The 16,526-nt window shown below is 50.0% G+C and overlaps 2 protein-coding genes across 3 annotated transcripts in view; one reads left to right on the top strand and one right to left on the bottom strand.

The window, feature by feature from the left end:
- LOC143424053 (uncharacterized) overlaps nucleotides 1-16,526 on the bottom strand; it is a 204,206-nt gene that overhangs the window by 118,121 nt on the left and 69,559 nt on the right. The window lies entirely within an intron of this gene.
- Nucleotides 7,217-16,526, top strand: part of LOC143424028 (uncharacterized) — a 155,802-nt gene continuing 146,492 nt past the window's right edge. For both annotated transcript variants that reach the window (XM_076895833.1, XM_076895832.1), the window contains exon 1: nucleotides 7,217-7,283. The gene's annotated coding sequence lies outside the window, so the exon portion shown is untranslated. The remainder of the gene's footprint in view (nucleotides 7,284-16,526) is intronic.

Below are 16,526 nucleotides of genomic sequence, written 5' to 3'. Positions count from 1 at the left end.
CCTATGTAGGTCGCGTCGCCCCGCGGTTCTAACATTTTTCTTCCTCCGCTACCGTGTTTCTTTCTCAACGATTATCGTCGATGCTTTTAAGCCCTCCACCGTGGTGAATCGCCTCGCCTCGCCTCTCCCGTTCCTGTGGCAGGCAACGATGCAGGAACGCGTTTCGCACGTGCGACGCGTAAACTTGAGCGGAACGGAGGATCCTCGAACGAATCTATCGCGCGGGCAGCCGAATGAAACGTCCCCGTTACCATTCCGATAGGTTGGACATGGCCGCCTCGTTTTCGACCCGCTGAAATTTACGTACCCTCTTCAAAATTACGCGCTCGCCACACTGAATATTCATGATCAACCGTAAACGGGATGTATTCAGAACGTTAATTCCATCGTAATAGGCGGCTGCCCTCCTAAGTGATACACGCGTGTCCTTATCGATCGCTACCCCGCAAGATCGTCCAATATTACTCGAACCGTCACCAGACGACGTCCCAACGCTATCGTTTCCAGCCAGGTTTTCTTGGGTATCGAATTTCGGGACGAACCAGAGTTACAATTGTCGGCTGGCGAGAATTCAACGTGTTCAGTTGACGTCACGCTCGTACTGTTTCGAATTAATGAAGCAGAATCGGCTCGAAGTTTACTGGCTGGTAACGTTCGAGCTAGGAGAAGAAGGGTGGCGAACAGAGAGATGGAGAACGCGGAGAACTGCGATGTGTAAACTGCGATGGTCCCTTTTTTCATATCTCGTGATACATTTTAAATATATATACGTTCCTGTTCGAGAGATGACTGGAACGAGTCCGCGACGAGATACATTTGACGCGCGACCTATTTCGAGTTCGCGTTACGACGCTCTGCTGTTTTTTCCTTCTCTTTTTTTTTTTTATTTTGCGTGCGACTAACTTCCAACGGAAAGTGAACGGGTGCGCGCCCCCGCGAACCGGAAATGAGACATCGCTATCCTTCGAACGGCCGCGAAGTTCTCCGCGGTAATGGAACCCGTTCGGACGACTCGTTAATTACTACGGAATTCTGTCCTGTGTAATGTTAATTCGAGGAACGAGACACGGGAATTCGTGAACGTTTCTGTCCACCGTACGGGATCAAAGCGACGGGAAACGAAGTTCCATTCCGAATGAGGACGGTGGAAAATTTATATCGGCACGAAAATTCTTTGAAATTATTGCCAAAGCATGATCAAAGCGTGGGGAAGTAGAGTTCCGCGAGACGGGAATGCGACAAAATTTTGTAGCTGCACGGAAATTCGTAAAAATTTCGACCCACGAGCAACCGGAGCGCCGAGGCGTGAAGTCGCGTAAAATTGGACCGGAATAACGTACAAATTGATATAAAAATTTACAAAAACGTCCATCAAGAGACAGCTGGGGACTCTGAAAAATATCAAAGCGCAGATAAATCCTGTTCTTTTTATAGTTAAGTGGAATAGCGATCCTGTACGATGGCAATAATAAGACAATTCCGTTCGATTCTCCGGATAGAGGTATCTCATCAAAGGGACCGACATGAAACGGGTCGTTCAATCATACTTCGATTTCCGTCCGTATTGGAGCACGCGCTTGGAACCTCGATGCTGGCACGTCTTCGACGCGATAAATGCAAAGTACGTACTAACGGCAACAGAAGCTGGGCCCCGGGGTTTTCGTAGAATGTTTCTGCGGCCTCTCTACCCTCTCTCGTCCTCTGGAAAAGGAACGGACGAAAGTGACTCCTTGATAAACCGGACACGCGCGTCCCCCTTTTCCCGAGCGCGCGTCGAAATTCTTCCGTGCGGAACCAGCTTGCACGCAACCCTTCCCTCGATCACCATCGAACGACGCGGGCGAAGGCGGGCAATTCTCGAGACGAGCCTGCTATTCTCGAACGAGAGGTTACGATTTAGGCGGAATCGTTACTCCTCCGATACACGAGAAGCGTAACTGCGAACGGAAGTGGTTCGCGAGGGTAGCGCCGCCGTATCGCGATCGCGAGACCCTTCGATAAACGCGACTCGCCGCGTTCTGATTTAATCCGCACGTGGGTTTGGCCGATGGCTCGTGGAAAATTGGATTCACTGTTCGCCCAGCGAACGGAGGGGGACGAAACGTAAAAGGAAGATCGGGAATGGAGAACGAAAGGGAAGATATAATCGAAGGACGGAATTTTCGCAGAAATTTTCGTATTCACCCTCGAAAAATAGGGAAAATTGTGATAATGGGTTTTGGCTGTTGAACAGATATCTCTCGAGCGAGTTCAATTCTATGATTCTCACGGCGTTCGGCTGCTTTTCCAATTGTTTCGAGGAACCAACTGGTCCAGTTACCGAAACACTATTATTCCGGCAGGATTGAACGAAATGGAGTCGTTTGTAGCACGCGAGCGCTGATATGAAAAAGTGGATTTGCTCGCAAGCACTCCCTAAGTAGATGCGAACGCGTGGTTTCCTATGTCGTTACATGTCCCGCGGCGCGTAATGGAATAAAATGGAACAGAAGTATCGCGCGTGCTCGTATTTAAACGGTAATTGCGAAAGTCCGCGTCCGGCCCGCGAACTCCCCGATGGTTAATCCAGTTTATTGAGTTTTATCCAGTTCCCGTGAAAGGGCGAACTTCTCCAAGTAATTATTATAATTATCCCGGGGTAGGCAACTTAAACTACCCTTCTTACTTCGATTAACCGGCCCCCTTCTCGTTTTCGGTTGTTCAACACCACGACGCGACGCACCTCGAGCCTCGTGTGTGTTAATTAAACGACTCGTTGCCCGACGAGCCGTCCGCTCGAGAAAAGTAATCGACCCTCGAGGTCTCTCGTAAACACCTGCCAACCACCCACGATGCGAAATTCCACGGGTTCAGGAAAAATGCCCTGGCGAATCCGCGTACGTCCGCCGGGTCGTCGAAAAATATAGAATGCATAGGTTTCACGCGGTTATGTAAATTCTCGGATGTCGGTAGGTCCAAGTCGAAACTTGCGGGGCCGCGCTGTGCGTCTGGGTGCACGAAATTGGACACGTACAAATGGAACAGAGGTTCCTAGGAGGTTTTTCGAACGGTGGTTACCTGCGGTCTGGGAAATGCTACCGTTCGATAGCGTTCTATCCGAAAAAACATGACTTTCGCGGTGCTGCGTTACTGAAGTAACTTCCGTTCCCCAATTCCGGTGGAAAGCATCATTTGTCTGGAGGAAAACGTTCCTGCAAAGAACCAGTAACTTTTAGTCATACTTATTAAATGTTCCTTTTACTTCTAATCGACTCAAACGGTTAACGCAACGATCCCATAGTAAAGACGTAGGAATTTTAAAGATCGCTTTTGAGTTTCTTCCGTAGACGGTAGACAGAAAGACGCGATAGAAGCGCCTCGATCGTTCTCCGTGGAATTCCCCTTATATCGTATTTCATCCGGTTTCAGACACGTGGCAAACGCAGGACGAGAGTCAAAGGGTTCATTTCCAAAAACGAATCAAGACCGCGCGGTTCCTGGGGCAGCCGTGGCATTCGCCCATCCTTTGTACAACTTCTGGTAGCGCGCAAAGGGGCTGCAGCCGCGCGGTAGTTCAGCCTTCGTGGAATGCGCCCCGACGAATGGCGTGCATTAATTGTCCATTGTTTTCCAACCGTTCCGGAATGTCTTACATCGGCTTCAGTCGTTCCGCTCGACTCGTTGATTAAGATACGCGCACCGTATTATCGCGTGGAAAACCGACTAGAAAGAGGGAGAGAGTGAAACATGCTTTGAGTTCTTCGACTTGATCGAGTGGAATTAAAAAGACTCGTAATACGGGGGTGCAAAAGAACGACTCGCAAACGATCAATCGTAAGCACCGTCGAACGACCGGTTTTTCGTTCCAAGGAGGATGTTCATGGCTCGATGAAACGAACACGGAACCGTGTGTACAATGCACCGATTCTCAAAAGTTGCGCGGTGTGGAAAGGTGGAAGGCAGAGAGAATAAAGGAAACTGATCGCATCGACGGCTACGCGTGGATCCGTCTGTGGAAATTGGAGATGCTTTGCATAGTTGCCACAGGAGGATTCGCAGCCGACTAGTTCGCGGACGATACGGTCCGATGCCGATTTCTGCGGGTATTCGTGCAAATTGGTGGACTGAACTTCATACGAACGTAATTAGTCGGAATCAAGGGCGAGTTCGCTGGCGGCAAATGAAAAGCGATCGATCGAGAAAACCAAAGGTAAACGATCGCAGGGGGATCGCGGTCGAAACGTGGAACGCGCAGATTGACGATTTGGGAGTACAATAGCCGGCAGAAACCGTATCCAACGTCAGCCCATCAGAAGATCCGTATCGCGTGCTGATACTGGCTGCGGGTTCCGCGGGAGCGTGTCAGAAATCACGGGATGCCTTATGTATGCACAATGGCCCCCAAAGGGCGGCGGTTTGTTCGCCGGTGTGAAACACCAGGAACAGAAATGTGTGGCGTGTTTCGCCGGTGATACTAATTCTTGCATGACACGACAGCTGCAAGGCGGGACGCGCCGCCGAGCTTGCCCTTGTCAGAAGACTAATTCTGCTTCCGAAACTTCTATGAATACTGAGCGTGCGGCGTAAAACTGTTCAAGTTAGAAGACGCGTACCAGGGAATTAAATTTCCCGCCGAAGGTAAAAGAAACTTGCGAGGATGAAACTTTCGAGGTGTTCAACGAGCGAGAAGCAAACGGTAGAGCCCTGCCGCCGTGAATCGCGGGATTCTATCGGAATTAACAGGCATCCAATTATCGCCGTTCTTTCGTGAACTTTCCACAGTTAAACAGACCATAAACTTGTCCCGCGCTATTACCTGAAACCAGCCAGCGTTAGCTGGACGGTACTTAAGCCTGACCGTTGCGTGGTCGATACCACTGGCGGAGGAATATCAGTTCCTGGTCGATGTCTCGAGACTGGCCTTTCTTCCTTTCGATAATGGAATGCAAACTGGCGCTACGACGGAGATACGATCATGCAATATTGAAAGCTTAAAACGTCGCGATCGTTCCGCGAAAATTGTTGGGTCAATTTCATTTTACGTGCCCCCGCTTTTTAAAACCGTGCCCCCCTGAACGCAGCGGCGACGCTGCACAAAGCGGCCTGGCTTTTGTCTTGAAATATTAAACCGGGGTAATTTTCGCTGAGAAGAGTAGGACAGGTTCGGGTTATGAGTTAGCGAGCGTGAAGAAGGGAAATATGATTTCCGCCCCCTTCAAACGAAAGTAAATAATAACGTTGAGAATTACGGGGCGAGGGAAAAAGGAGTTACACGGGAGAATACGCGAGTGCTGGGAATATCTCTGGGATGAGCAGCGTGCAATTATCTCAGAAATCCTATTGCTTTTTATGCCTCGCGTTGATCACGATCGTCGTCTGAAAGGTAAGCGTCAGGCTTCACGTTGCGCATGAATTTTCAAAACGCCCGTCGCTTTGATTTCCGAGGACAGAATTTATCAACAGATACTCGCAGCCATAAAAAATACAATAGCTCGTGTTTGCTTCTTATTATCCCTGCATACGTAGTCCCGTACATTCATCACAGGAACAACAGACGGATTAAAGCGAGAGCAAACTGTTATTCGTCGGCTTTTAATCTTTCATCAAAGGTGGTACTTTATGGGTTCGTTTCAACGGTAAAAATAGAAGAGGAATAAAAGGCGTATAACAAGAGAGACCAATGGCTGAATAATTTGTCGCTTTATCATAAGGATTTGAACCTCGCGAATCGAGCAAAGTACATTGTAACCGGTTCCTCGCGTCGACTGAATCAGTCGCGATCGTTGGTCCACCTTTCCGTCGCTTAATCCAGCTAAAAAGTGGTTTTAAAGCCAGCAATTATCGTCGAAACCATCCCCAAGCATCGTAGGATCGAGTCGGTGCCGTTGCCCCAGAAAATCCGTATGAACGGTGTCCTGGGTGGTTCGCAGGATCGAGTCGTAACCGGACGCGACGGCCCTGCGGAGGAATTCGCATGCAGGCCTCGTCGATGGAAAAAAGCTTCAAGTTCGAGCGTCTGCAGGATGCCCGAGGTTAGGCGGCTCTCTCGCATCAGTGGCACATATACAGAAGGGGTAGGCGTGGCACTCTCCGCTGGCCCGTTGGATGCTTGCGCGTGCACGCTGAGAAACAGAGACAGAGGCTGGCACACACAGGCACGCACACGCGCGTGTGTTACGTGGGAGAGACGACGACGACGACGACGACGAGGTGGCATCGGTGCATCTCGCACGTGAGGCGAGGGTGCGCGATGAAATAGGACGGGTTGCGCTCTAAGTGCGCGCCTCTAACGGAGATGGATAAAGCTGGAGCGAGATGGGTTAAGGGGTTGAAGAGAGACGAGGAGCAAGGAGCATAAGGACGACGAGGATAGGGAAATGATAAGGGAGACCGCGGGTGGAAATGAGAGGGTGGTAAGGGGGAAGGCGATAAGCTGGAGAGAGATGGCCGCGTACGAAGAGGGATGGTTTGGCGGGCGCGAGAGAGAAATCGCGAACACCAGGGAGACGAAGAGGCGACTAGAAAAAGAAGATTTCGTTCATTGTTGATAGAAAAGAGAGAGAGAGGACGAACACGAATGTTGGGGGGATCAGTGGAGCGAAAGAGAGGGGGTAATACTGAGCGAGACGGGACGGTGGTCTCAGTCACCGCCCGATCCTCGGCGCGCACGGTTTCCGAGCGGGTGTTCTTCTCGTTCTCGTCCCGAGGATCAACGATTAACGAGGTCGTTTAAAGTGTGACCCCACGCCGTGTGCCCATCGACTGTTCGTCCCGAGAATTTTGATCGCAGCGAGCGAAAAACGCGCGGCGTCGCCACGGAACTTGTACGTTGTTTCGTCTATGGTACCCCGTGCTGCGCGAGGGGGTAGTTTCTAAGAGAAGCGATACAACAATCGGTAGCCACGGTCCCGTCTACGCGTTTCGAAGACTGTTGCCATTGAAACGCAGTGCATTTTTATCGTTACGTCTCGAGTGACACTCTGTGAAACGTAAAATTCGACTCGTTCGCCATGGTGACAGATATGATTTAATCCTACGATCTAACTAAATAAGTGATCGAAATGTGAGTGATCGATACAACGAAACGTAGCCTCGAATAGGCGTACTTTTTACTCGCAGGTGACAAACAGAAGAATTCTTCTCCCTCGTGAAGCGACATTCTTCGTTCCACGCAATCCAATTGCGTGTTCTGGACAATTTTCTACCCGCTACTCGGACGCTGACTACGATCTACGCCTTCTTCGTGCTGTCTCGACGAGATGTAGAGGTCGGAGCTTCGATGCCAGCCATTTCAACGGATTTACGTAAGTATCATTCGAAGTTACATTATATGGTCGGGGTTAACCCCGGATAATTAATGCTCGGGAAAAGTTATAGACGAAATTCCGTTCGAGAATAACGATATCGGTTGTGCCGCTTCATCGGCTAATTAACTCTCTCGTTTCGCATAACCAGGTACAGTAACGTGATCACACGCGAGCATGCTATGGGTGTATTTAATTTGATTGTATCCTTTATTATTTAATCGAATTTCCTCTTAATAGGAATCACATCGAATGATTAAAGCAAACATCGAGCGTAGCAAAATACATTGGCACCGCTTAATCGTAACCGAGTTCACTTCGATACGTCGAAGGGGTGATGTTTTCCCTCAAAATAACCGCACCGTCTTCGTTTCGCGATAACCATTAGAATTCATGCAGGGGGAGCGGGCAATCTCGTAAAGCTATTTAGATCGTTGTTTCTTCATTAAGAAATAATTGATATCGAGGGGAGTCGAGGGGGTGGTGTTTTCGCCTGGAAACCTCGAGCATCGCGATCGTACGCGTTCTTTCCGATGCAACGGGGATGCTGCTCTCCATTCCGTAATAGGGACCGCTGTGAAACTGCTGCTGCCATTATTGTTTGCCGAACATAATAGCGTCCCATTATCCTTGTATTCCCCGTCCTTAATCGTGGCTATTGCGATGTTTTCGTTGCCGCGTAACACGGTAGCCAATTTCTGAGAAAACAACGACGAACAAGAAGGGGAGAAGGAAAACAGGTGCTCGTCGAGACGCGGAAACACGTAGAATGTATACGAAAGTGGCGATCAATCGGAAGGAGGGGACGTTGTCTCGCTAATGGAAAGTCAGATCCACAAATCGGCGAAACGGCTCGTTTTCGTTTCTTTGTGCTCCAAGATCGTTCCACGGGGGCTTTCCAATCCGGGTCAGCTCGTGCATTCGGCTTGGATCGATATCGAACCAGGCTCCACGGGGCGGGGGTGGTCTGGAAAATTGAAATTGTTACCAATAGACACGTTATCTGAAACACGATATCAACGTCCGTAAGAAACGATCACTGTCGCCCCGGGCGAGAAGGCTCTCTCGTCTGGCTTTATGCGAATCGTGCGAAAAAAAAAGGAGTCGATCGTGAAATATCTTTGTGGCGGCCATCCACGACGTTCGTTGCGGGAATACGAGAAATATCGGTATTTTCTTCCCTTTCTGACGAGATACACGCGCTTATACAGGAACGAATGGCGGATGCTCTTCCGTCGAAAGCGACTCGTGGAAGCGCAGAAACGCGCCCGCTCCTTTAATCACCCCACGTACACTCTCTCCTCTTACCGTTCTCGGTTCGGGACCAGCGCTCGTCGAGAGCATTAATTAACGAATCAAATGTAAATATACGGGTGAGCTGCGTTTTCCGGTTTAAACCGTGCACGCGTAGCCGATAAAACGGAGTCCGACTAAAAGCCACTCGACCCTTTTCCCACGGAACGAAACAATGTCTGGCTGGGTACACTTCGAGAAAAAAACACTCCGCACGGCGTAAATAGTTGGCTGCATTCCGCTGCTGCCGCGAGTACACACCGATAACACGAGAATCATAAAAAATCGCTCTCTCTCTCTGTGTTTGCACACCTATTGACGTCTCGCGGTTCGATTCGAAGGTTGTTTTTGTGGACAAGCGAATCCTGGAATTCCGTTGCCTCGTAGATGTTTCGCATGCGAGATCGTGTTGACAAATTTGCGAGCGAGAAACACAGCTGCGTTCGCCTAATCGTCTCTAAAATTTTCCTCGACTCATAATACTTACGCAAGAATCTAAAAAAATCAATTCGTACAGATAAATGTTATTCCTCAGTCTGTATCGAGACTCGTTAACGCACGCCACGTGTCTGCGTTTGAATCAGGGTCAGTCGATCGAAATCGTCGATTGGATGCAATTTCGTAAGTTATAGTAACGCCGTTCGCGTGGTATTACGGATTATACGCGGATTGCACGTAGACAAAGGGGCGTTCTAGCGAATGCTGATGAACGAATCGTGCGCGGTGCGTTCGAGCACGGGGGTGTGTGTAACGTTTCTGCCGATAGACGCCTGAATTACGATCGAACGGACTAGATATCGCAAAGCGTAGACGTACATCGTGTACAGAGACGATCGATGATACTTTTCTGACGGCGGAACGCTCGGTGAATTCCGTCGACGAGCGTCGCGAACGGTAATCAGCGACGCGGTGTGTATCGCCCGCGAGTGGAGCGATCGGTCGACGGTTATTGGAAACAGTTTGTACGGGTGCGGCGGGATTTCGTTCGAGGGCGATCTTAAATTCGCCGGGGCACGTACAAGGTATTGTGCGGCATATTTAGGGGGCGGGTCGTGTAAGTGTGCAGATTTGGAAAAACTCCGAACACACATCACGTACGCGAGGGAAATATTTCGATGTTTCGCTGGTCCGCGAGTCGCGCGGACGCGGTGCCATCGGAGAAACGAGCGTACCGACTTTTACGATCGCCGCGAACCAACGAGACTGTGACAAACGTCCACCACCGTGATTCTAGATCCGTTCTGGTAATCGTCCCGATATTTTTCCACCGTTATTTATTATTTGCCCTCGATCTTGCCGTACGTACCGATCTCCTCGAGTTAAGGCGCAGTCGCGTTCGCGGGGGTTGTAGTGGAACTCGAACGTCCTATAGAAAAATAAATAATTCTCACCGGAAGCTACGCGAAGGGTGGAAGGCGGGTGAGTCTCGAAGGAAATACAGACCGGCGAAGTCGAGTGGCGTTGAATGGGATCGCGTAGGAACTGTGAGCGGCTTCCGGGACAAACGGATCGTCCGCGCCTTGGCAATTTTCACGTTCTTCCCTTCACTCCGTTCGATAAGTCCCTGTCACATTCTGTACGGTGAGTCGGGAGAGATTCGCTCGTTATTATAAATTATTTAAGTGCCATCGGGCCAGATTAAAACGACGAAATTAGTCCGTTCTCTACTCTTCTCGCTGGCTGCACCGACTGTCGCAGTTCTTGGAAAGTTTCCTCGATAATCAGATCAAAAGCTCGTTAACTATTGAAAACTCTTGACACGCCGATAATGTCTCAGTTTCGATCATCCCCCAAGCCTCCGCGTTCTTCTTCTGCCGCTTCTTTCTCCTCTCGCGAAGGAAAGGATTTTTTCCACCGTTCTCACCCTCGTCCTTTTTCTTCTACTTGGAGGGATCGAGCGAACGCAGAGATTTTAACTTTTCCAACCGGGCCCGGGTGTAATTAAGGATAACCAAACTCGCAAGTTCCCGACGGTTCTTTGTCGAGAATAATACGCCCTGGGACGGCGTGCTTTAAGTAGATCGAGGATCACGTATCCCGTCGAATGTTCCGTGAAACCTTTGCGTGGCTCGAGTTTTTTCATTACTCACGCTTAATCTGGGACCATTGGGGAACGGGTATGAGATTTTCTTCTTTGGATACCGGACAGTAACGTTATATACGTTACTCGCATAATCGTTCGTAAAACAGGGGTAACTGTTAGAAACGAAAGGAAAGGTTCAACGTTTACACGTTCTAATTAGAAACTGCAATTTCCCCGAGTAATAACCGAGTCGAATAAAAACTCGACGACGGCGCATAAGAATGTTTATACTTGAAAATATGAAAGAAGTCACGTTCCTGCTATAAAGCCAATTCAAATCGTTACACACAGCCCTCCTAGCGCTATAAACCCAACTCGTTTATTCATATTGTACGTCTTGCTTTGTCTGGTTATCGCGGTGCCACTGTGCTTTACCATTTGAATCACAATTCTTGCCAGCGAAGGAGAAGTTGATTGCGCATAGGAAAGTAGGTAATTCACTGGCACGGATAATAATTAACGCGTGCATTCGCGTCGAATCGATTCCACGTACAAAGGACGATCGCGACGATCCACACGTCGACGGGACACCTCTCTGTCTCGTTGTAAACCAGCGTCGTCGAAAAATTTGCATGGATCGCCGCGTATCGTGGCTCGTTCGCGCGTTATTACCCGCATTATGCGAACGAAGAACGGGAAAGGGGACAAGGGGTAACGACGGGCCAAAGGAGGGGCGTACGAAACAGAGGAGCGAAATGTTGTCGGGCATTCGTAATACGGGGGAATAATTTGTAACCGCGTGAATTATGCATGACTCCGCGGCACGATAGATTATGCATTGTGGCCCGAGCCGCGTAAAACTCCCGCGAATATAATTTTACCAACGGGACCCACGGCCATTATCGGACATTAATTACCCGGCTCTGTAATTTTATCGGCCACGCGTCAGTAATACGCCTGGCCACGCGTCTATTATTGTTCCATTAACGATCCGCGGCTGGCACAACACATTGGACGAATCGATAGCCGATTTTAATCCGATCCGTTCTTCTTCGCCGTCGCCACCCCCGTTGCGCGAAGCCTGCGAGCACCAGCATCGCGCTTCGACGGAATTTCATAAGCGTCTCTCGCGCGCCCTCGAGGGCCACTCCCGTGGAATTCTCATAACGACGACCGATGCCGCCGCGGCGCGCGCTAGATTTTCGCAACCCTCGCGTTTTTCCCACCCGTCCCGACTTCCGTCTCCGGCGGGTCTGGCTCGTCCTCCGCGAGCGAACAGGTGGCAGACTTTCGTCGCGAAACATCCGCGCAATAATGGATCCACCTTTGACGGTGCCACGCGTACGCACAGCGTGTCGTTTTATCGTCACCAGTGGAAACAGGACTCGGTAGACGACGAGGCGATATTTAATATTCGCCTCGTCGTCTTCATTTACCGTCTTGTTCTACGCGCGGCTACGAACACAATCGGTACCGCCAGACAATTAATCGCTATTCAACCCGCGCTCTGTGTATCATTTGTGAGTTAATTGCGCTTTGTCTGGCGATCGCGTGCGATTTCTAAACACGTAGCGTTTAAACAGATTATGGAGCCTCTGTTCGGGACACGTACGATTCGAATCAGACATGATTGTTTAACGCGAACGAGAACGGGGCGCTACGAGGGCTGCTGCTCGCCAGCTTCCGACGAGGATGGATCGGGGTCGGTTTCAAGATTTTAACGATTAATCCTCCACCGCTGGCGAACGCGCTCGAATTAAAACAGGGATGGAACGACGACGCCAGCCCCGTTCTCGGATTGCTCGCCCACGGGCGCAGACGAGGCACGTCTGCCGCGAACTATAATTAGTTTGTCAAGTATCATTACATTCGTGTGCATTATGTAGAGCCGGGTAGTGGAAAGTTGGCGAGGAATATTAAGCAATACGAATTGAATTACACCGAGTTAAATCACGCGAAGTCGGCTGGGAATGTTCTGGGAATCTCGGCAAGTTTCTCATTTCGATGGCTAAGTATTTTATCGTTCTATGGGAAATTAATACCCGGGGCATATTTCGAGTATCCACGCCGGAGGCGTCGCGCGAAATATTCGCAAAGTTCTCGTCCTTCCCCGTGTCCCCAGTATTTCAGACAACGTCTCTCTCAACGTACCCTGTTAAGACCAGAACCAGACACGGTAACACGTTCCAAAGTAAACGAAAGTCACCAACGACGATGCTCGAAACATCCAGCCGTCGAACGCAAGCGAACATTCGCTCCTGACGCTGGCAAATAGCGCGCTCGACGTCTCAATCCGTACGTGTACGCGGCTCTCGTTGCAACACAAACATAAACCACGGGTACGCGAACAGGGCGCAAACAACAACCGGTCAAACGTTGCTGGTGGAGGCTCGATAAACTCATCTGTGTTTAGTATCGCGGTGAAAATCCAACCGGCGCCATCAGTCCTGTTACTCGCTCGCGTACTCTGTTTCTTGCAATTAGCTTGACAAATGACTATTGTCCATCGACCGTGGGGGCAAATCTTGAATCAAACGGGAGGCCAGCGAAACAATTAATGCTCGATACCTTGGAATTAATGTCACTGCCTGGGACGCATTACGCTCGATGGAAGAAGTGTATCGAGGTTGTAAATCAAAGCGTAAGTAGTAGGAGCCATTAATGGAGTGGGCACGTCGGCTGCCTTGTGCCTGCGTGTCAGCCTATTAATGGGTCCTACTATTCGCCTCTATCCTTGCTTTCCTTTCCAATGGGACTCGAAACGAAATTTACGCTACTTCCTCGCGATTCTAAAGCGTTCATCCCGCGAATGCGTAGCTCGAATCTCTCGAATCGTATCAACGATGATGGTAAAAGTCTGGAACCTGTTCAAATTCCCCTTCCAATCGATCGACGATTCCTCTTTTACAGGCGAAATAAATCCGCTTCGTATCCGTGACCGTTCGTCTGTTAAGTTTAACCGTCGCGAAATTATTCGGGACGGGTTATCCCTGTCCCGTGGAACAAGGTAATATTTCGGTTCTCAGCGGTGGCCGAGTCGAGCTGCAGCGCAAGCAGACCAAAACGGCGCGGGAAAGCCAGTGGTCCGGGTCACGCTCAGGATTTATCGCCGCGTACTTCTTACCAGCGAGCCGCACATTTTGAGCGCGTGTGCGCTATCATTTCCCGTGTTCTTATAAAGCCGGCTCGAGAGAAACTTCTTGGCCTGGTATTTATACGGCCCGCTCGTACGTTTTCCACCCTCGCGCGGAATACGGAGGAACCCTCTGTATACGCGTGACATTTAGGTTCGAGCGATCGTTCGATGAGATTTCACTCGTTAGTTATCCGAGGGTTCGTTCGCGTTGTTGTGTATCGTTTGATTATCCCATTAACTAGACGGTTTGGCGGTCGGTTAGTCGGTCTGCTTGAATGTAAATTAACGCAGATACGCGGCGTGGTTATTGACGAATCAGCGGTTGCGCGATCATTTAAACGCGGGCACGTTTATGGGAATATTGAACCACGCTGTCAGACTTTGGTATCGATATTAGCTTGCACACTTCGCGTAGGTTTCATCTTTAAAAATGATCGCTTCATGCGTCGGGAGTTTGAGGATATGAATGTTTCGTTGGAAGTCGCGGTGTTTGCGGTCGTCTCGTACCACCGGTGAATCCTCTACGGTACAACGAAACGGAGCTCCGGAACAGCCATTGCGTTTTCGTTTTACGCGTAATGCAAAACTAATAAGCGTTCGCACCGTGACGCTGAGCAGTCCGCGTGCAGAAAATTTCGCGAGTGATGTTTGCGCGAGCTTTCGCTTAGCTCGAGGTGGACGATGGATGCACACTTTGGAACGAGTAACGAGGATAATGAATCGTGGCGGTCGCGAGAACGTAGAGGGTAAGATGCCGCGCACGAAGCGGCGGTAAAGTTCCCGCTTCAAATCCGGGACGTAGCGGATATTTGTCACGAAGGGAAGGAATTCCCGACCGGACGAGCGGGATTCTGGCACGTCCGGTGCATAAAGATCTAGATAAAGTCTTAAATAACCGACACGTTCGTCGGCGAAGGAGAGCTCGACTATTTACCCTCGCTCGTGGGTAGTTGAATTCCACAGATTAAGCTCGTTCGCAAGAAGGATGGAATTTATAGCTTCCTAAAGGGATGCTATGCGTTCGATCGTAGCCTCGAGTATGATAACAGCTGTCTGATCGATGCGAAAACCACGTGGCAATCTTTACTCCGTGGCAGGAGGGTAGTTCGCGGTAGATTAAGTCGCGGTGTACTGCGTCAGACGCGGAGGCTCGACGCGTCGAGTCCGTTTGAAAAGCTGGCTGCATCCGCAGTTTTCCGCCCGTGAGATCGTCAAATTCTCATATACTAATTCGAGCAACCATTTGCACGCCAGCAGGTACGAAATCCCGGGGCTTTTGAAGGGAATCGAGATGAAAAAAAGGAGGGCGAACCGGCGAGGGTAAATGTAAATTCACGGGAACCGGTCCGTGGCGCTCGCTCGGCTCAGAAGCGAAAAAGAGGCGCTGATAGTCCCCAGCCTACGCAGATGTTACGCCTTGGAAGCTCGTTCCGCGGTCTGATAATAATTCGTTTCACGTACTTAGTTTTCGTGGCTGCGAATGGGTAGCACGGATTACACCCCCTCGCACGCCCCTCGGTATACACCACACATATGCTGGGTTAAGCTTACCAGCTCCGCTACTTAGACCTTCATTTTAGAGTTTCCGTCACCAGCCTCCGTTTCTCCTCGGTCAGCGCGCCCTCGAGTACTGCGAGCCCCTGCGCACCCACCGCCTCAGAGGTTTCGCTCCTACGCTTTTTAACCGGCGAAGACAGAGTCAACCTTCCGCGAGGGCGTCCAACTTACGCGGGCTCCGCGTCGCGTCTAATATATCGCTTTTACGCGCGAGGAATCCGCATCTCGCGAGCAAATCGTAGTAAATCTTTCCAGTCTCCTCCGCAACTGTCTTCGCGTCTCGCGCGTCCTCAGCTTTGCAATTGCATCGGACGAACGTCTACTTTCGAGTTTCTGTTTGATCGAGCCACCCCTCGCTTCCATCCCTCTTCTTCGCTACCTCGCATTTTCTATCGAAACGACCCTAATTCCGGCCTCGCATATTTATCCGTAACTGCTTCCCCGATATTGCGGCTCGAGAGAGAATGTGACTCAAAAGCTTCTTTTCAAACTTTCCACCGAGGACTCCGCTCGATCGGAGTTGGTTTTATCGGCACGGGGAAGCCGCGATACGCCGCGGCTTTCTTCCGTTTACTTTTATTCCCCTATTTTCCACCCCTTTCAGAATATTTCGGTGAGGTGGTCGATGGAAATTCTATGAAAAATATTCCTGTTTACCACTCTACTTTCCCTACTCGTTTCCAGCTTGTTCTTCGTAGACAGTTGTTATTCTCGAAACGAAGACGTGTCCCCAATTGCGCGATTGAAACGAAACGGTACCAAAGAAATAGAGGGTTATAACGCACGAGGTAAATTAGAAGGGGGGGGGGGGGATTATAACACACGAAGCAAATTAGTTCCCTTTAACGGTTCCCCAGCTATATTCCATACAGAGCAATTAATGTCGTTCAATTCACACGTACAACGAAATGAATATTGCACGAAAGTAAAGCACCCCGTGGAAATGAATAGTCGCGACAGGAGAGAAATAATTAAAGAGACGCAGTCAGTCGAGAGAGGGGTTGAATCGCGATGAGGAGGGTTAGGTGAACGCAGACGCCGTTAATCTAATGGCAAACAGTGAGAAATGAAAAATGCCTGACTCGACACGCCGGCGAATAATATTGGGTGGTGTTTTTTGCGCGTCTGAGAGGATCGTTCGCGCGGGGTTTCGCGGTTTCCAAACGAAGGAAAACCACCGTTCAACCCTGTTTCTCACCGAAGAATGGAGATGGCCGTGTTCCGCGCGACCTAG

This window comes from Xylocopa sonorina, chromosome 5, assembly GCF_050948175.1.
Source record: "Xylocopa sonorina isolate GNS202 chromosome 5, iyXylSono1_principal, whole genome shotgun sequence".
NCBI classification, from domain to species: domain Eukaryota; kingdom Metazoa; phylum Arthropoda; class Insecta; order Hymenoptera; family Apidae; genus Xylocopa; species Xylocopa sonorina.
The sequence above is the reverse complement of the archived record's forward strand: the minus strand, read 5'-3'. Positions and strand labels throughout refer to the sequence as shown.